This window comes from Maniola jurtina, chromosome Z (genome assembly GCF_905333055.1).
Source record: "Maniola jurtina chromosome Z, ilManJurt1.1, whole genome shotgun sequence".
NCBI classification, from domain to species: domain Eukaryota; kingdom Metazoa; phylum Arthropoda; class Insecta; order Lepidoptera; family Nymphalidae; genus Maniola; species Maniola jurtina.
The window spans coordinates 16,702,122-16,724,654 of NC_060058.1; the positions used below are offsets into that span (position 1 = coordinate 16,702,122).

General features: G+C 36.0%; 1 protein-coding gene across 2 annotated transcripts in view; it reads left to right on the forward strand.

The window, feature by feature from the left end:
• Nucleotides 1-22,533, forward strand: part of LOC123880757 (UNC93-like protein) — a 140,311-nt gene that overhangs the window by 95,721 nt on the left and 22,057 nt on the right. The window contains exon 2 of one of the 2 annotated variants that reach the window (XM_045929057.1): nucleotides 8,362-8,450. The exons of the other annotated variant lie outside the window; for it this stretch is intronic. The gene's annotated coding sequence lies outside the window, so the exon portion shown is untranslated. The remainder of the gene's footprint in view (nucleotides 1-8,361; nucleotides 8,451-22,533) is intronic. 2 annotated transcript variants of the gene reach the window in all.

Here is a 22,533-nt window from a genome sequence, read left to right on the forward strand (position 1 = left end):
ATTCGGTAAGCAAATTCTACTAAAAGCCGGCAAGAAACTGAGTTAAAATTATTCCAAAAAAAAAAATAACAAACATTTACTCATCTTGAAGTCAAGTATTTATCAATCATTTGAAAAATATCTGGTAAACTTACAAGTGTCTACAACCCTACCCAACCAGGAAAATATAGCCAAAATAATAAAATCGTAATAGGTAAGATAATAAGATTTTTGATAATAAAATATACCAGGATAATTACTTACGAGTAAAAAAACTAAATTACTTGGCGTCTGGCGATATTTAGCTTTGCCGGATTGAAAATTAGGTAAACCAAAACAGACAATGTATAGATAAGAGTGTATTACAATTTACAATTCTGAGAAGAGATAAATAGATAGATAGATAGAAACACTTTATTGCACACAAAAACGCATGTAAAGGATCACAACACAGAAAGAAGAAAACAAAAAAAACAATTGTGTGCAAAGGCGGCCTTACTGCTTGAAGCCATAAGGCCGCCTTTGCTGAAAGGAGAAGTGCTAGGGTTGGATAGTACCAAGTCGCAAGGGATTTTAAGAGATCCGTGTTTAACAGTGAGCCAATCATAGGTTGATGATGATAATGATGAAGATAAAGATGAAGAAGATGAAGATGAAGAAGATAAAGATGAAGAATATGAAGAAGATGATAATGATAAATGCATACCCACGGTTTCGTGTGACGTATTGCCTGTGTAGTATGTCGCATGTTGCTTCTTCACGCTTTGTCAGAGCCTTAGAGAATATTTTTACTAACTTAAAATTACCCATTAATAATTAGCCACCAAACTGCTGGACGCAGTTTGGTGGCTCGCTCTTAGGAAGGCCTATGTCCAGCAATGGACGCATACACGCTGATGGAATGGAAAAATTAAACACTTATTTTACGTTGACGGTACTATGTCAGAAACTTTTAACTTAGTGTCATGTATCGTTTGGTCTAGGCCAAACCACGAAGATTCCGCTGGTGCAAGTGCCAAAAACAAGTGTACAAAGTTTCAACTCAATCGGATGAACGATGTCCGAACGCAAACACAAACAGCTTCACAATCATTTTTAACATATAAAAACCGTAAATTAACAGTAGCGTTTTTCTTTCTTATCTATTTATGTTAATCTATGATTTCCTGTTATTTCTTTTGGCGTTAAATTAATTATTTGTTTGAAAACCGTTATAAGATAAACATTTTATTAGGCGTTGATAAATAGTCAGTCACATCTTATCTTATCTCTATTTCACAAATGAATATTCATTCATCGCTTTCGTATTTTCTACACGCCTCATTGGTCTAGTGGTTAACATGTTCGACTGCAGATGACGAAGTCCTGGGTTCAATTCCCGAAGGACGCCCCGCGGGTGTGCGGGGCGTCCCCAACCTGATTGCCCTGTTGACCTGTCGCGTACTATATTATGTTTTTAACCCCCGACCCAAAAAGAGGGGTGTTATAAGTTTGACGTGTGTATCTGTCTGTGGCATCGTAGCTCCTAAACTATTGAACAGATTTTAATTTAGTTTTTTTTGTTTGAAAAGTGGCTTGATCGAGAGTGTTCTTACTAAGAACACTTTTCGAAGTATTTAGAATTTTACTAAGAACCGATTTTCTTGGATTATAGCTAAGAACTTCTTAGCTATAATCCAAGAAAATCGGTTCAGCCGTTTGAAAGTTATCAGGTCTTTTCTAGTTACTGTAACCTTCACTTGTCGGGGGCGTTATAAATTTTTAATTTACACTTGTTATACTAAGTGAAGCTTCAATTTGATGCGCACATGGAAGGAACAGACAGACAACATTAATGTATACTTGTTATACATACTTAGCTAGGAAAATAGTTTATCAGCAGTACCTTATAGTACGCATCAGGTCGAGATGGCAATCGGGGTGGGGACGCCCCGCACACCTGCAACCGATATATCCCGCACCCCCACGTGGGGGGTGTGTGGGGTGGCGGTGTGTCGGAATTGCCATCTCGACCTGTCGCGTAGGTACTGTAGTTAAGTCCAAAGTTCAATGAGTGAAATTTGAATCTTTAAACCTTTCAGATTTCAGTTCGATCTCTAAACACTGAGTTATTAAGACTTCCAAAGACTTTGATCATGACCTTTAGATTAGAGGTCTTCGAGTGAAGATCATTCAATCTAAAATAATTGTTTTTCCGCTAACTAGCCAAACTAAATTTGCATAGCAAATGACCCAGAGATACAACGTCCTTATCTAGACAAGTGTACATATTTTATTATAGACGGAATAATTAGCTATTTCTATTGTGAACATAGCTGTCTTAGTGATTGATATATCTATAGTACGCGATAGGTAAGATGGCAACCAACTTAGACCTCATCATTGCTCTCCTTAGGCATGATTACCGTCGAGCGCAAGTATGTATGTCCTGAATAAAAATCAGCCAAGTGCGAGTCAAACTTGCACATGAAGGATTCCGTACTATCTTTTTTATTATTTATTTTATTTAAAAAACTTCATAGTTAACAAAATTACAAAGAGTAAACATACCTACATACATAAACCTACACTCTAAGAGGTAGGTACATACTACATAATATATGTATAAATATATTATATTATAATTAAATCTATATAATATAATTAAATAAACTCTTTTTTTCAGTGATGTAACCACACATAGACGGTTTTCGGATTTTTCGTTTCCTTGTGCTAAACATTGCTAGCTGCCAAATCTCATGATTCTAGGTCAAAGGGAAGTAGCCTATAGGTTTTGATCCCCTTGTCCCTGACAGACAGACAGACAGACAATGATCTAATCCTGGCTTCTTTTTTTTCTGAAAATACGGATAATTAAGAAAGCTTGTGGTTGGTTATGAACCACGACTCTTATCATTCGTGCCTAGGTAATAGGCACGTCTTGTAGCGGAAGTCTGAAGGCAGGTTAAAAGTAAACAAGCATAAAGCACGTATAATTGTGGAGGTTATAGCGGAACTAAGTGGTGTCGTAAATTGTCTTGGAGATGTTGTATCAGCGATGCGTTGGGCGTTATGCGTTTCGCTATTGAACTTGTTCCGCGATCGCAATGTGCATAAGTAAACAATTATCACTGTAACCATGGTTTTCCGTATTCGAAAAATAATGAACGGAACATTCATGTGATCAAAACGTTAACTAAATCTCGACTACTACCAGCGAACTGCCGATAGATAGCGACAGTTATAATAACAAGTGTAAATTAAAATTTATAACACCCCCACAAGTGAAGGTTACAGTAACTAGAAAAGAGCTGATAACTTTTAAACAGCTGAACCAATTTTTTTGGATTATAGCTAAGAACACTGTCGATCAAGCCACCTTTCAAACAAAAGAAACTAAATTAAAATCGGTTCATTCGTTTAGGCGCTACGATGCCACAGACAGATACACAGATACACACGTCAAACTTATAACACCCCTCTTTTTGGGTCGGGGGTTAAAAAGTAGTAGTCCGATTCCCAGGCACGCACGTTTAACTTTTCGTATCACTTGCTTTAACGGAGAAGGAAAACATCGTGAGAAAACCTGCATGCCTGAGAGTTCTCCATAATATCCTCAAAGGTGTATGTAATCTGTCAATCCACACTTTGTCACAATCGTGGACGTAGCCTAAGCCTTTCTCATTGTAAAAGGAGTATGTCTCCATTCTCCTCTCAAAATGAGAATGGTATGGCATGCCTACCGGCCGTATGACATGCCTACGTCAAAATTGAACTTTGTAAAATGTAACCCGCTTACCCGGTGCTGACTGATTGTGCATTGGTAAATCAGTCAGTCAGTCAAGACAAGTCTTTTAAAAATAAATCGTAAAGTGAATAAAATTGTTCATCTTTGTTACTAATGAAGTGTAATGGTTGGTTTATGGTCTTTTTTGACAATTAAGACAGATTAATTAAGTATAGCTGCATAAAATACCAATTACGGGAAATACCGAATCGACAAAAAACGCAAAGTTGCTAAATCCAATTTGATGCATCAAAAAACTTGATATTTTATGGATCGACACAAGAAAACAAAAGTGACGTAACTCGAGTTTATGAGTTTGTGGTCAAAAATCGTTACTATAATTATTGTTGCTAGGTTTTGCGATTGAATACTTAGTTTTTTTATGACGCTATGATGATTAACTTTTTTTTATAATTTGAAATTGATTTATAATTCTCTAACACTATTGTATCTGTACAAAATTAACACTGCCATCTGAAACGGTGTTAACCTGGTGATCAAGACTTTGGCCTTTTAATTAAATATCACCTACTTTAACAGCGAAGGAAAACCTCGTGAGAAAGTTGGAATGTCTCAGAGATCTCCATAATGTTATCATAGTATGTTTCATTCCATTCAATCAGCCTGTATGCATCCACTGCTGGACAAGGCCTTTCCAAGAGCGCCCCCCACTATCTCCGAACTTTCTTAGATCTGAAGTTACCAATTCTAAATAATAATTTTTTGATATTAACAATTACCTCTACAAACAAAGTTAGTTACGCGGTTCGTTAACAAAAGTGATTCTTACCGTTTTGCTGCTTCTGTACTACGGAACCCTCGGTGCGTGAGTCTGACTCGCACTTGGCCGGTTTTTTTAATGTAATTACATATATGTATGTGTTCTTCATGTTCAGTAGTCAATCAAAGACGAATAAAAGATTACATTTATGTTGCTAAAATGTGCTAATTTGTAACGAAGCACTTGAATGGGTGATGTAACGCAAAAACTTAACATTTTGGATCCGGTTTCGGTTCTCATTGCTTGGATTCGTCTGCGACCTTGACAAAAGCCGCGGTGCCAAAGAACGACCTCTTGAGGTTCAAGTGTTAAAGATGCCTGCACACTGATCATAATACTTACGTTATGCGTTTTTTAGGGTTCCGTACCTCAAAAGGAAAAACGGAACCCTTACAGGATCACTTTGTTGTCTGTCTGTCTGGCATTCTGTCTGTCTGTCCGTCCGTACGTCGTGTCTGTCAAGAAACCTATAGGGTACTTCCCGTTGACCTAGAATCATGAAATTCGGAAGGTAGCCTACCTACCTTATGTCCTATATTATGTACCTGTATATTATGAATTATGTCCCTATGTAAAATTATTATTAAATTAAAATATACCTACGAAGATATCTACACATAGAAAAATGGATGGCCGAAATGTATGTTCGCGCATAACTTTCGAACGATTGCACCAAATTGGATAATTCTTTTGTTTTTGTGTTCGTTTTTATAAGGACAAGATTTGCATGAAAGATTTTTTTAGAAAAATCACGGGAGAACAGTTCTGTGGGACGCGGACAAAGGTGCGGGCAATAGCTAGTAATATAATAAAGTGCGGTGGGTATTATTAAATGACGGAACAGTTGCGTAGGCTCTAACATTTCAACGCATTCCCAATACAATGAATATTGATTATTTAATGGTATTTACATGACGCGACTTATTCACACAAACTAAATCCTTGGCCGAGACTTTGATGTTGTTCTACATGACATGCAAAATGTTTTAACCAACGACTACTTTAGACCCATTACGCACGGACGACTAGTCGCCCGGCAATTCAGTTGACGGCGACCGTAAGAATCTGCAATTTAGAAGTCGCCGTGCCTATATGGAAGTCGCTGTGTCTATGCGCATGGAGTCGCCGCACCTCCGTGCGCATAACACGGCAACTTCCATGTAAATTACTGATTCTAACGGTCACAACACGCATAAATTAAAGAAAATACTAAAAACATTGCAAACTGAGCTAATAATAATATTATTATGATTTTTTTTTGTCATAATACTAAGTTCATTTCTTTGCTAGATAAACTAACCTAACTAGGTAGTAGGTACATACCTACTCTATTCCGTTTAGTGTCAATATTTAAAAACATTTTTGTATTTCAATGTGGAACATGCTTAATGATACTTTTCCTGGCAAAAACTCGCTACACATGGTACCAACAAGACGGCCAAGCGCAAATCACATCCAAACTGAGTTTTGAAGCTAATGTCCGACATTGACACCAATTGCCCTGATTCGCAGCGTTCCTTTTCCCAATTGACCCGACTTACTTCCGAATGGAAGCCAAAATAAATATTATCACCTACTATTGTTTGGTTGTATTATAAGTGAAGAGGACTTTCTATCATGTAATGGTGGTTTCAGACTATTTTTTGTTCCAAGTTCTGCGCGTTTTGCTCGTTAACACGCGCTCTACATTATGCGCTTCGATAAAACTAATTCCTGCGTATTTGTTCGAACCAGTGGATCAGTTAGAAGTAATATGGATTAAAGTCCTTTACGGTTCGCGTGTATATGAGCTAAGTGTGTCTAAGCTCGTACAAGCAGCGCGTGACAATGTGCAGGAGTTTACGCATGTTCAAAAACATTTTGCCTTTGATTTCTCATATATATATATATATATACTAATACAGGCGTGGTTATAATTACCTACCTATAATATGACTGACATGATACTGGTAGAGTTGGTCACGTGTGTATAGTCTCAAAGGCGGGCGAAGCTTAAATGCTAATATATTCCAAGATATTTCAGCCGTCAATAAATGTGGCACAATTTATGCTAAATCAAACGGGACGCAAGAATGAGGAAAAATTAAATGTCAACATCATGGCATAAACATTTATATTGTAAATAAAAATATTATAATATTTTCTTTGTGATTAATTATAGACTAAAACTAGCGTATGCCCGTGATTTGATCCGCGTGGACTAGACAAATTTCAAACCCCAATTCTACCCTCCAAGGCGTTCAACATTTCAACATTTATTTCTTAGCGGCTGTCTATGCCACAATAGCTATCTGCATGCTAAATTTTAATCCGATCCGTCCAGTAGTTTGAGCTGTGCATTGATAGATCAGTCAAAAAGTCAGTCACCTTACCCAGTTCAAACTTTTGTATTTTTGAATCGCTTGTACTGTGGTGATGGCCGTAGAGTGGATATTTAAATGAGACACGTGTGTAAAGTTCCAAGCTACGTTTATTACTAATCTAAGTTCATACACTACATCACTACAGTACAGATATTGTTATGGTACAATGAATCGTTCATGGAGAATTATATTGGCATACAAATAAAAAAAAAATATAATATTGAAATGAGGGCAGAAGAGTTTGTATAAAGTGTAAGATATTGTATAACCATCATAAAACTTAAAATATCGTGGATGTTATGTTATTCGTTAAGCTCCACCCCAAGCAAATATGGATGCAGGTATACTCAGTAATTACTACCAACTAATACAAAATACCACGACCAGTGCATTTCAAACCTTCCTTTATGTGTACTGTCCTTGGTACAGAAAACTAAATACTGAATTAAAATATTATACACATAAATTATTTTGATGTTGTTCGTAAAGTTATTGACGATAATAATTATGTTAATTTTCAAGTCTGACATTAACTACTGCCACAAATGTCTAGAATTTTTATTATGATTACGGAATGTCGCATCGTATTCTAGATAGTATAACAATGTAGTGTGTTATAAAATCAACTAAGTGTTATTGGCACTTACTCACTTTTGATATCACAACTCGCACTTCGTATATTTTACAAAGTTATATTTTACTCCAAAACTTCATGCTTTCGTTGTGTAGTATATTATATTATTATTTATGTATTGCTCTCATTAGCATTTTAAAAAATCTTCTACAATCCGTTTATTATTTTAAATTGTTTATTTTTGACGTACAGGTACTTCATTAAGGTTAAATAGTATCTATTATTGTTTATCACAATTTCTCTACATCTCTATACTAATAAAATTGTGTTTTGTTATAAAATGGCAGTACACGAATATATTCGTTACATACATCAATTTCATTTATACAGTGTGTTTTTTTAACTGGGATATTATGAGGAAATTCTAAACCATAGGAGACGCAGGGAAACTATCTGAAAAATTATAGACCAATTTCTGCTGTCCCGATTTTCTTCTTCCAATACAATGAAATAATTTCTTCCGATTTCTCCGAAATTGAGTCGATCAGCATTATAAAAAATAATCAGTTTATTTTATAGGCAACTCACACTTGACAAAAAAATTGCTACCTATACCAAAACTGTTTTCACAAGACAGTTTCCTTGTACCTTCTACGGTTTTGGTTTTACCTATACTGACCAGGTTAAAAAAATACACCGTATAATGTTAAACTTAAGTTGCACTATGCATTGCGATTTTTTTAACTGACCCAGTTAAAAAAACACACTGTATAATGTTAAGCTTAGGTCACACTATGCATTGCGATTGCGTATTTTTTGCGAGCGATTGTGTTTTGCTGTGCGTTGCGCTGCGAAGCGAGGTGACGGCGCAGCACTCACAGTATGCTCTGGTTTGTAGCCGCCGAGGGCTGGCCTGCCACTCGCCAGGGACCCGCCGACGAGCCGCGGGGAATTCCTACCGAAGACCGAGCAACCTACAAACACGTAGTACGTACCATTTTATATTAAGCTACGCATTAAAGGAACACCTATTCATCTAATTTACCTGAGCTTTATATCTCTTAGCGAACACAGTCACTTCCCGCCATCTGTCCCTCTGTTCGCGGATTTTAATGTCTAATATTGATGGAAATCAGGAAAATTACGGACATATAATTTATAATTACATAAATACATATAATATAAATACTTATGTATTTATAGAGATAGAGTTTGATAGATGATAGAGATTCTTAGAAGACATCTACAAAACTTCATCGTGTTTGATTATTATTTATTGAATGTTTGGAGCGTACTACGAACAAAGCCCTCTTAACTATACTTAATCATAATGTAAATAGCCCTTAGCTAAATTAATTACATATGAAGTGATAAGTGAAGGCAATTGGCGATAATGATCAACTTATCGCTTGTCGTTAAATATTGTCGAGATAAATTAGCACCACTGTAATATTGTGCGGTGAACTGGTGCGACAAATATTTATACCTGTTATGATGTAGGTAGTAGCTATACTCTATCTACAGAAAGAAGCTAGTATAGCGCTCTCTCTGTTACGCAATCTCCTAGAAATGACAGAGATAAAAATCTCAGTGGGCGTTACCCATTTCGGGGCACCAACCAACCACTAACGAAACTGTTTTCAAAAAAAATTCCCATTTTTTTTTTGAAAGCATGTTTGTGATTGGTTGGTGACACAAAATGTTTAACGTCCACTGAGATTTTTGTCTTTGTCATTTGTATGGGATTGCGTAACCGACAGAGCGCTATATTAACTTTTTCCCGTGGATAAAGTATACATAGTCGCGATTTATGTGATACCAACTAGGTGTACCTACAACTACTTAGTACAATCAAAGCTATTGGGAATCCTTGTTTTATTAAGGAATGCTAAAAATCCTCATCATTTCATAGACGACTTGACTTGGGTCTATAATGGCACAAACATTTGTTCAAATCTTCAAAATTGGACGAGTAAATAACTGAGTTGAATACACAGTTTTTTTCTGATGGTAAATATTTATGTACCTACCAACAATCACGATCGTGTTTAGTCGTTCCATTATTTGCTAATATTAACACTATTATCGCGTTCACAATCTAAAACGATTGCCATAAAATATGTTGCTTATTTTGTCTCTAAAGTAAGTTAAAATTGTTAAAACTATTTAGGTGCAGTTTAAATATTAGTAGGAATATAAATATTTGTTGCTATAAACTACATAGACATAAAAACATGAAGAAATGATAGTGTTACAAAGGCAGCCTATTATCACTACAGTTATATCAGAATAAAAGCAACCTTCTACCTTCATAGTTGTAGTTTTCATTTCTATCGGCAGTCCTGACTGACACGTCAATTTTTTTTTATCAAGTGACTTGATACAACTGACTTTGATAATAATATAATTTTGTTCGGATTTAAACTACTCGTTCAAGTGGTATCATTTGCGTGATATGATGATGATACAGCTACTACGGAAATTACCGCAATTAAAAAACAATGGCATCGTCGCGGCTCATACAATTACTTGCCATGGTAGCTACGTTTACGGCAAAAAATTTACTAACTTCAACAATGTCATACAATGGGCCATTTGACCGAGCTATTGGGAAATATTCTTACAATATAATAACAATAAAAAATTACCATCAAGTAAACAAGAAAAAGTTCAAAAACAGCAGTTTTCCTCCGTCTCTTCTTAATGAAACTGTCTTTCCAAACAGTGGTAAAGTCTTGAAATATTATAAGGGTCATGAATTAGCTATTATTTTTGCTTTCTCTAAACTAAACCTATAGATAGGCTATTTCCTTACACAATTATAATAATATGCCTTTTCACACATTAAAAAAATTTGGGGGTTTTTTAAATTTTGAATTATTGTTATTTGGGTTACTTATTATACCTACAAAATACCAAGTATACTTGATAAGTGTAAAATAAATACCAATTGTATGAGTGAGATCCTGGCTGAGAAAATGACTGATAGCCCCCAAACAATTGAACAGAATTTCATCAAACGTAGCTTTTTAGCTGCACATAACAACCATCTATTCGGGAGGTTTGAGGTTCAATCCTAGACATGCACCTCTAACTTTTCGGAGTAATGTGCATTTTAAGCAATCAAATATCACTTATTCTAACGGTGAAGGAAAACCTCACGAGTTTTTCGTACTGCTCTATTAGAAGACCTATGTTTTCAAAACACATTGGAAATTCAATTCGAAAACGTAGGTTCGTTTGTATTGGGTTGGTCACTTAAATGGTTTACGCCCACTGTTTTTGTCTTTGTCATTTGTATGGGAGCACGTAACAGGGAGAGCTCTATACTTACTCCTCTCCGTGAATAGAGAGCCAGCGAGGCGGCTAAAATAAAATTAATAGGTATCACCTAACGACAGCGAAGCCATATTGACGACAACAGACAAATTTATGGTCATGGAATTCATTTAAGTCAAACGAAAAGTGAAAATGCAATGTGATTATTGATTGATCTACGCGAATGCAATACTAACACAATCAACTACAAGAAGAGAACAATGACTCTGCGTGCGCACACGTCCGACAAGACTGTCGACTGTCAGAGACGACATATTGCCAACTACCTTAGCTGCGATTCGCTGGACGCCCTCGCCGATTTGCAAAAATTACACATTTTTGAAAATCAGTAAGGGGGTGGAATGCTCAAAAATTGTGAAACACGTACCTAATGTTTTACTTTTCACCTATAGCCAATTTTCATCGGCATAACTTGAAAAATGACGGACTTTCATCCTAGGATGTTACCCTTTAGAGGTAAAATTTCCAAATTCTTTCTTAATCAGTTCTTTCCTGTCAAAGTTTCTATCCCCAGCGGTATAGGTTGTGCCCGTGCGTTGATAGATCAGTACTAGGAACAAGTATTTCTATATGTATTTATATGTTGAAAAAGCGCATAAGGAAATAAACGGTAGCTACTTCAGTCACATTGCACCAGACCATTAGTTTGAACCATATTTAGTCGTTTACGCCATTTATCTACTTGGGGTCGTCGTAATGCATATTCAGCGGCCTGCGTCATAATGACGCGGGCACGACGTCACAGCTGAGGCCTAATTAGAAACAGATGAATAAACTTTGGCTGTCTCATGTTTACTTTCCTCTGTGTTGCGCGATAAAAGGTTAATGAAATTGCATTTATATTCATAAATTTTAGTCATGCTGATTTTGACGCTTGTTTATACTTATATTATAGTGAGAACATATTATTATTATTATTTAATACCCAATTACGGAAGCTCGCAATGGACAATAAAACCGGATTGTTCTATAATTGTATTTATTTTTATACGCTCTTATAAATTAGAGTGTGTGAAATATTTAGTTCACAGACGTTAGGATTAGTAGAAATTGGGTTTCCAGTTCGTGTAATATTCCATCATTTGACGCCTTGCCGGCCGGTTACACGATGCGCTCCCACAGGTATGCAAAAGTGCTCGCGTAGCGCCAACGCCAGCGATACGCATAGGGTACAAACATAACAATTCTTTTCAATCAACTTTGGCAATGACAGATTCTTTAGAATCATAATATAAGTTCTAAAAAATGGTATATAAGTTATAAATAGTTTAAAATAAAAACACGATTGATCTGCCATATTGATTTCTTTTCCATAATTTCATAGCCAGTAGTACTCGCGATGATGTAAGGATTCTAACGATGCATGGCTTATGCATCCAAATCTGTTCAGGCATTAAGAAGTTGTAATGGAATAAAGAAACTCACATACGTACATACACACATAATTACCTGCATACATACATAACTGAGAAAATGTTATATGCTTTTTTGGGGAGTCGTGTAACGATGATAGGCTTCAAGCAATTCATTCAAAGCTTATTATACAATCGAAGATTATGTCAAAAAAGCTTGGATTTGACTCGCTCCACGGCGCTGCAATTGCTTGTATATAGTATGGCATATTATTGTAAATTGAATACTTGAAAAGAGCAACCGCCGAGTTTCTTGCTGGTTCTGCATTCCGAACCAGTGGTGGATTATTTTGACGATTCAAAAGCACTTGTAAAAGTTTAATTGAATAAATATATTTTGAATTTGAATTTGAATTCAAGACAATCTGAACGTATGTGTGCGCTTCCTCTTTAACCCCTTTTGCAAAGAAATAACGAGTATTAATTTAACGATGTTCAATTGAATTCTAGCCGCGTTCCGTTCAAAAAGGAAAATTCAAAGTCAACATTAGCCATCACGACTTGATAACAATTCAAGCCGATGCATTATCAAGTATTGCCCGATCATTAATGTATTTGCATTACAGATCCGAGGTGTCAGTTGCGGGTCGCAGTCCTAATTACAATCGCCATTCTAAATTAGCGACTATTGTTTTCGAATTGATCGGATAAAGGGGCAATAGCCTAAAGGTTAAGAGTTTATGTCATCAGCCTTGAAGGTTTGGAGTTCGATCCCAGGCACGCGTATCCAACACCATTACATCATTATCTTACAAATTCCAAAAATGACAATCAAAAAATGTAATCGCGTATTTTGAATTATTGATTTGAGTTTATAGTTTGAGTTTTAATTTTTCGCAGTTTATAAAATTAAATATTCGGATTACACCATAAGCAAACCTGCATCAGAGAAAGTTTGAAATAGCGTTCTCTTTTTGTGTTCACATGTGATTATTAGGTCTTTAATTTAAATTCGTCATGAAACAGCAGTATGCTTGGGTACAATTTTCTCAATAGAAAAATAAACTGAAAATTTCTAAAATTAACTACATGTTTTTTAGTTTTAATCGGACCAGTAATTAAATTTCCACGTGGATTTAAGTTTCCTATAAATCTCATGGGAACTTTTTGATTTTCCCAAACAAAAATTAGCCTATGTCCGACGCCGGATGCAGGTTTTCGTCAAAATCGGTTAAACGGATGATACCATGATAAGCTATCAAACAGACAGAGACCCTTGCGTATTTATAATATTATTAACTTGAAAGTATATAGATAGATTCGTAGACCGTAAAAAATAATCACGTGTATAATTTTATTAATATATGTATGAAACACAATTCACCACATACATAAGTGTTTAGAGTTGAAACAGCCGTTGAAGGGAATGGCCTTGCCGGCCAATAATTATCGCCGTAAGGAATTTAACTTGGAGACTGTTAAAGAAAACGTGACATAAATACATAAAATTCATTAGATGCTGCACAAAGGGTAAACAAACAGTGCACATAATAATATGCCAACCTTTGTGTTTGATTTTTAAATTTACCTAGCGAGACATCGTTAGATTTGGACCCTGAGGGCCCAAATCAAACCAAATACTGGAAGTTTCTCTACACATTGCCCCCAGCGAGCCTCAATAGCTCAACGGTTATAGGAGCGGACTGAAATTCGAAAGGTCGGCGCGGCGGTTCAAACCCCACCCATTGCACTATTGTCGTACCCATTCCTAGCACAAGCTTTACGCTTAGTTGGAGGGGAAAGGGGAATGTCAGTCAAAACTTGTCGAAGGGATTCTTTGATTTTTTGGGATACAAAGTACCCATATCCATCTCTGGAACGCATGCTATCTTTGTGTCAAAACGTACGGGCTATGAAAATCTAGCAGACAGACAGACACACTTTCGTATTAATTTGTAATGTTAGTAGTTTCGGAGTAGTTGTACAAAAGAGATATTTAGATATTATAAAAAAAAATCTCTTTAAAAGTCTCCTCTTCAAAGGCAGCCGAATAGACTTTCATAAAGTAAGGCGTTACCAGGGACACTTTCACTGCGCCCGCGCCGGCGCCGCCGCTGTCGTAACGAATAGTTTCTAGGGTTCCGTATCTCCAGATAAAATAGGAGCCCTTATAGGATCACTTCGACTTCGGCTGAGTTTTGAACTCTCATAGCTTTACTTTTAAGTTTACTTATTTATTGTCTTCATTACATATTACAAATTCAACCATCAAAAATTATACAATGGTACCCAATTTGAATAAATGATTTGACTTTGACTTTGTCTGTCTGTCGTGTCTGTTAAGACCCGGCAATGGAATCAAAAGCTATAGGGCACTTCCCGTTGACCTAGAATCATGAATTGGCAGGTATCGGTGGAAAAATCCGAAAACGGTGAATTTGTGGTTACATCTCAAAAAAAAAAATTTATTTCTTGTACGATTGTACGGAACCCTTCATATGCCAACTCGCACTTGTTTTTGTTTACTTACATAGTTTATTTTTAAAAATTTTTGGTCGCGGGGCGGCTAACATTTTTTTATTGTCATTTCTTTCTCAGTGAATAAATAATATATTCTTCTCACATTTTTTTGCTTGGTTCTTTGTATTTTTAAGTGATACGCTGGATAACGGGTATATAAGTTTTGCATTATACCATGTATGTGCACAGTATACCTACTCAAAGCTTTGCTGTTTCAGCATAATAAGCACGGCCTTAGTTAAACGCTGACTTGATGTACTAAAAATCGTAAATAAACGCAATTTCCACCTTTGTTATACAGAGTGTTTCAGTTTTAGTTTTATTTAACTAGGACGAAATAACAGGCACTAGTCACCTTTGCAACCTATCTATCAATCAGTCTAAAAAAGTGGTCAAATGCAAGTCGGATTCGCACACGAAGGATTCCGTACTTTTAATTTTTTTTTTGTGATGTAACCACCAATTCAAGGTTTTCGTATTTTCCCTTACTTATTTGTGCTATAACCTGTTCAATGGGAAGTACTCTATAGGTTTTGGTTCCTTTGACTGGTCTTAACAGACACGACAGACAGACAAACAACGAACTATGAAGGTTCTTTATTTTGTCTAGAGATACGGAACCCTAAAAATTAATCAAAATGCTTTTATGGATTTTAGTCGAGTTTTGGGAGAATGTTCTAACTAGAATGAGTTCTATCTGTTTAAAATGAATATACATATAATAAGTGGTTGTGTGTTGTTACAATATAATATGGGAAAGCACTGCCTTCTGAAACACAGTTTTTACTTCATCAGACGGCAGGGCCTCACACTAAAGCTTGTAAACACTACGTTTTGTTAAGTTAATAAAGATTCATTTATTTATTTATTTATTTATAACTGTTACAGCCTGTATATGAGCGTTAGCTCTCTTATGGAAACTAGACAAACTAGTTAGCGTCCGTCTGAACTGCATTTGCTGTAAGAAAGTAATGTGGTTTAAAAATAGACTGATTCGCATTTAAACCTCGCAAGTCAAGATACTGTGGTTGAACGAGTATAAATAAAAACCGGCAAAGTGCGAGTCAGATGTGCGCACTGAGGGTTCCGTACTCGGGTATTTTTTCCGACATTTTGCACGAAAAATCAAAGAGAAGGGAAAAAAATCTGTTTTAGAATGTACCTACAGGTATATGATATCTTAGTTTGAAAATTGAAAATACTAATTATTTATTTATTCATGAACGTATTTTAATTTTTTTTTGTGATGAATCACAAATTCACGGTTTTCGGATTTTTTCCTTTACTTCTGTGCTTGTGCTGGAGATCTAGCTACCTGACTTTCATGACTCTAGGTCAACGGGGAGTACAATACAAGTTTTCTAGACAGACAGACAGATAACAAAGTGATCCTATAAGGGCTCCATTTCTCTTTTTGAGGTGCGGAAGCCTTATAAAACTAGCGGTAGGGTGTGGGACGATTAGGAGTAACAAATAGGTAATGTAACCATGATAGCATGATAGATCTCTGCCTCCTATTCGTGTGGTCAGGGGTTCGATCCCGGGCACGCACCTATAACTTTTTAGTGGAGTTATGTGTGTTTTAAGCAATTAAATATCACTTGATTTAACGGTGAAAGAAAACTTCATACCTGGGGAAACCTGCATAACTATAAAGTTATTACCCACAACGTTCTCAAAGGTGCGTGAAGTCTGCCGATCTTCACATGGGCAGTGTGTTGACCAATTTTTAATTATTCTAATAAGTAATGCATTTTTCTAAGAAAAATCTTTATATGTGGTTCAAAATAACATAATCTGTAATTGTTTTGTTATAATTATTTTAAATTATGAATAAGTAATTGTAATTAAAAAACTGATGTAGAACAACTAGATAAATGGCACCTGAGCAGTAATTCATATAATATAGAGCTAATTTTTATGTTTTATAGTTAAATAACAAGACAGTATTACTATTAGATAATGTTATCTTTAATTAAAAACCACAAGCTAAATGCTAAGCTGACAAGTTAATTACTTAATTTATTAATTCGCAAAGTATAGAATTCATACTTAATTTGGATATTTCCATAATTTCCCATAGTAAATTTTTTAGATATTCGTTATACCTAACTACAATAATTTATACAATTACATACATGTTATCAACAACAATTTGTCTATAAAAATTATTTAATTTGTTTGTGTGTTTGTCCTTACGTGTTCTTATATCATCCGACTGAGTTGATACTATGTACGGTTGTCACGGCTTATAGGTCTGTAGCGGGGGCTTCACCGTTTGGCCTAGCTCAATATGGGGGTATGGGCCTCGAGACGTAGCCTCCTTGCCCGGTTGTGGCACGGAAGAAAACGCTTCCCTGCTATTGAATAATAAGTCAAGACTCAACCACTGGTCCGGAAACTGTATCTCTTCTATTGACAAACACCGTCACAAGGTACTTAGCTACTTTTTTAACCCCCGACCCAAAAAGAGGGGTGTTATAAGTTTGACGTGTGTATCTGTGTATCTGTCTGTGGCATCGTAGCTCCTAAACTAATGAACCGATTTCAATTTAATTTTTTTTTAGCAAGAAACAGTTAAAAATTATTTTGCTATAATCCGCCAACAGGATAAATCTGTATGGTCAAACATGCAGTTACAAGCTAAGCACCGCTTACCTCCCCAACCAAGCAATAAAGCCAAGTTCCCAAGCAAGCACTGCCACCACCATTCACATGCAACACCACACAAGACTTTTCCACTACTCTCGACGCACGTTTCGCCCCGACACCGGAGCATCAGGATGAACTTCCGCAAAGTAACGCCTGATTCTATCCAATATTTAATTTTTTTTTTGTTTGAAAGTTTTTTTGAGAGTTTTCTTTGCTTTTATCCAAGCCGTTTGAAAGTTATCAGCTCTTTTCTAGTTACTTGTAACCTTCACTTGTCGGGGGTGTTATAAATTTTTAATTTACACTTGTTCAAAAATTTACTGCGCTGTTTAACAAGAATACAAAAAAATGGAAGGAAAAGAAGATGAGAGACAAAGCTTTTGTTCGGAATCTCAGTAATAGAAATGTATATATAGATATAACATTATGAAGAAAATGTGTAGCGGCATGTGAATAGGTTTATAAAAGCGCGGATGAAGTCGAGAGCAAATGCTAGTATCTAATTAAAATATTTAAATCCATACTAGACAAGCTACCAGTTTTCGCACGACCTTTATACATGATTTTACAATAATGTTTACATTAAAGATTAATTTATACATAAAATAATATTGTAAATGTGAACGAACCTGCGTGTTGTAATTATGTAATATCCTAAAAGCCATAGCCTCGATTACAAACAATGATTACAATTATTGTTGTTGTCACACCATAGAGCCAGGTCCCAGAACTGCCAGACCTTACTTATTTTTAACCCCCGACCCAAAAAGAGGGGTGTTATAAGTTTGACGTGTGTATCTGTGTGTCTGTGTATCTGTGTATCTGTGTATCTGTGTATCTGTGTATCTGTGTATCTGTCTGTGGCATCGTAGCGCCTAAACGAATGAACCGATTTTAATTTAGTTTTTTTTGTTTGAAAGGTGACTTGATCGAGAGTGTTCTTAGCTATAATCTAAAAAAATTGGTTCAGCCGTTTAAGAGTTATCAGCTCTTTTCTAGTTTTCTTGTAGAAAAGAAGGTTAGATAACCGTTAGGTTCATAATATTATGTCAATAGACAAATGTCAAGCTGGCAAGATGGACGTTGCCTAAATACATAATTATTTATTTGAAAATGATGTTTTGGAAAACTCAGATACTTTGGATCGTCGGGGGTGTTATAAATTTTTAATTTACACTTGTTAACCCCCGACCCAAAAAGAGGGGTGTTATAAGTTTGACGTGTATTTGTGTATCTGTGTTCCTGTTTGTGGCATCGTGGCTCCTGAGCTAATGATTTTAAATTAGTTTTTTTTTGTTTGAAAGGTGGCTTGATCGAGAGTATTTTTATTAGCTATAATCCAAGAAAATGGGTTCAGCCGTTTGAAAGTTATCAGCTGTTTTCTAGTTCCTGTAACCTTCACTTGTCGGCGGTGATATACATTTTTAATTTACACTTGTAAAGCTAATAACTTCGAGCAGCATATTTGTCTTTATTAGATATCGGATAATGCATAATTTGTGCATATTTGGACCATTTTTGGGCATATTTGCTTGCATATTTTGGTGTTTTGATAGTGGTGTATTTTCCAATGTCTACATTATTAAATGACTAATAACACACTAGACACTTATTAAAAATTGAATATTATCAATCTCGCCTTAGAGAGCAAATTAAAAAAAAAATCCGTTTGTGGCTATTTTTATATAACCTTCCAAAAAAGTTCAGTTTTAAAGAAACTTCCAAAAAAGTCATATTATTTAACAAAATAAGCTCGTCGACAAAATTATGCATTTATTTTTCCTTGAGACGACTATTAAAATATTCATGTAAATACCTGAATACGCGCCCAGGGCGTGGCAGATTCCGAATGCACGTGTCTACTTAACATATTAAACTTTCAATGTCTAAATTTAATCCTTTAACAGCATAATTTAGTCACGAATAGGTAGACTACAGCTATGGAGGCTTATATTTAAACTAACAATACTTAGAAATGACTACTTTGTCACTACTATGCTGGAATTTCAATTCATTCATTACTTAAGTACTTACTTAGTGCGCTAAGTACGTAATAGGCTCAGAGAATCTAGACTTTTTTATCTTTCGGTAAATTCAGGGTATGAGCTATCTCAATCACTGTCGCCCGACCGGTTTCTCGCCTCTCCAGTTTGTTAACAGGCGAGGGAGATGTTGGGGATGGGGAACGTAGAGAGCCCTCCCCGCGAACTCTAGCCCTCAGGAAGACCTGTGGATCATAGACACGGGGCAGTCCGTATTTCACAGTGTGGTCCTCGGGTTTGTTGCCGTGCTGTGGTTCCGGCATGCCTCTAACGGTGTTTGGGGGCACCGTGTCCATTGGTGGGACTGTTGGGAGTAACGAGGCGTTGTGGGTTCCTTGTGCTCCGTCATCAGCGGTGGGATGGAACTTCGTGAGGTTTTTAGTCGGTAGGAGTCCGACATAACCACCGTGCTCTCTCGTGGCCGGTGGTATCCATGACGGATTTTCCTCACGAAAAGAAAAAAAAGCGTATAAGTTATCTCCATACAATAATTCATAGCTATGAATTAAGCTTAGCTTAAGCTAGATTAAGATTAATAACGTCGTCAGTCAATTATTCCTTATATGATATATTTGTATATAGATATAAGAACACGAGCAATGAATGGGGCAGACTAAGACATGGTAGTGATTAGACGTACTGAAACACTTGTGGCGATTCCGTGGAAAACAAGTGTTTCATTTTTTTTTGTTTGTACATCTGTTTCGTATTTAAATTGATTCATCTTCTACTTGGAAAGAGCATCTACCTTTGGTTAGAAGCTTTCTTCTTTGTTATTGATCGTCCATCGATAGATATCCTTGGATATAGACTTTCCGGTATTATGCCAAAACCTCTCACGTCGCCAAACCAGCCATATAGTCTTCCTATATTTCTCTAACCGTACATTGTCACCATTCGAGTTGCAAACTAATCCACCAACACATGTCCAAGGACAAGGACATAGACTATTTTTTGCCACGGAAAGACAAAAAGTTCCTACAGGATTTTCAACAAGTGTAAATTAAAAATTAAAACACCCCCGACAAGCGAAGGTTACAGTAACTAGAAAAGATCTGATAACTTTCAAATGGCTGAACCGATTTTCTTGGATTATAGCTAAGGACACTCTCGATCAAGCCACCTTTCAAACAAAAAAAACTAATTTAAAATCATTAGCCCAGGAGCTACGATGCCACAAACAGGAACACAGATACACAAATACACGTCAAACTTATAACACCCCTCTTTTTGGGTCGAGGGTTAAAAATAAGTAAGGTCTGGCAGTTCTGGGACCTGGCTCTATGGTGTGACAACAACAATAATTGTAATCATTGTTTGTAATCGAGGCTATGGCTTCTAGGATAGCTAAGAACACTCTCGATCAAGCAACCTTTCAAACAAAAAAAAAAACTAAATTAAAATCGGTTCATTAGTTTAGGAGCTACGATGCCACAGACAGATACACAGATACACATGTCAAACTTATAACACTCCTCATTTTGGGTCGGGGGTCAAAACTCTGAATCCATGTGTACGAAGTCGCGAGTATCACATTTTATGTGAAATACTGACATAGCTTACATTTCAATCACTGATATACTTTTTGTCCCAGAAAACCCTGTGAGATTTTCAAAAACTTAAGTCAACGTGGACAAAGTCGTTGGCATCATAAAGTAGATACATATTTATTATGGCTTATATATAGGCTTATTTTATTTCGCAAGTTTTATGTCTGACGTCGATTCTGTCTAGAAATTATAGAAAATCTAGCCCTTTTATGAGCGTCTTTAAGAAATGAGTCATGTAGGTATAATTTGCATGGACTAATTGATTGAATGAATGAATATAACTTATATCGTGCGAGATTTGAAGCACATGGGCGTATTTATATACACATTACATAATATATAAACATGTGCAATGTGCATGTTGACGAGTAATATACATTTTAATGGCCAATATAATTTCTTAAGTCTAAGCGAATTAAAAAAAAACTTCATTCATAAATGCGTATTGAATGTTTACTATGTATATATAGCTTTTTTAATTATGTATTTATAGGTACTGAATTGTATAGGAGTGCTATTAGTACCTACTAGCGATCCAACCCGGCTTCGCACGGGTGCAATTTACTCGTGAAACAAACGAGAAGTGTATTGAGTTTTTCAAACAAAATACCATTCAAATAACTGGGTTCTTCCCTTAGTTTTATACCAAAAGAGGTATAATATGAAAAGCTTTTACCTGTACATTCTACAAGTGTAAATTAAAAATTTATAACACCCCCTACAAGTGAAGGTTACACTAGAAAAGAGCTGATAACTTTCAAACAGCTGAACTGATTTTCTTGAATTCTAAGAAAACTCTCGATCAAATCACCTTTCAAACAAAAAAAAACTAAATTAAAATCGGTTCATTAGTTTACGAGCTACGATCCATAGACAGATACAGTCAAACTTATAACACCCCTCTTTTTGGGTCGCGGGTTAAAAAGAGATGTTTATTTATTCTTATGCATAATAGTTTTTGATTTATCATGCAAAATGTCGAAAAAATACCCGAATACGGAATCCTCGGTGCACAAGTCTGACTCGCACTTGGTCGGTTTTTTGATGACAAACGGTACTCGAACCCGGTATCTCGTGATCCGTAGCCGAGTGAGCTAGCCGCTAAGGCACTAACATAGTTCCACAAGAATACAGTCGTATCATCACGCCATATCATCGTTAATTCCTGTTAGCAATTAATCCACCGGCCACAGCTGGTTGGAACTAAATAAATCTGATGCTGGACGGTTAATCGGGATCGAATCGGTTATGATGAGTCGTTGCCCTAAGGTTATTTTAAGCGACAATCAAGAGCTTGTGCCTCGAACCCACGGCTATTAAATGCAGGCTGACCACTGCGGAGATATGATATACGTAGATTGTTATATGGGTAACAGAGACTCTCCGTCACTCGCTCCATACAAACGTAGTTTCATTCTCAATTGAATACTATAACCACTTTTTTCCACGCACATGCAAACAAAAAATTAAAAATAACTCAATATCATTTATTCAAAGTAGGTACCTAATATTGTATACCTTTGATGGTCAGATCGTTAGACTTGGAAGATGTTAATGTAGTGGTGATAATAATTAATTACGTAAACTTAGAACTAAATGAGGGTTCCAAACGCGC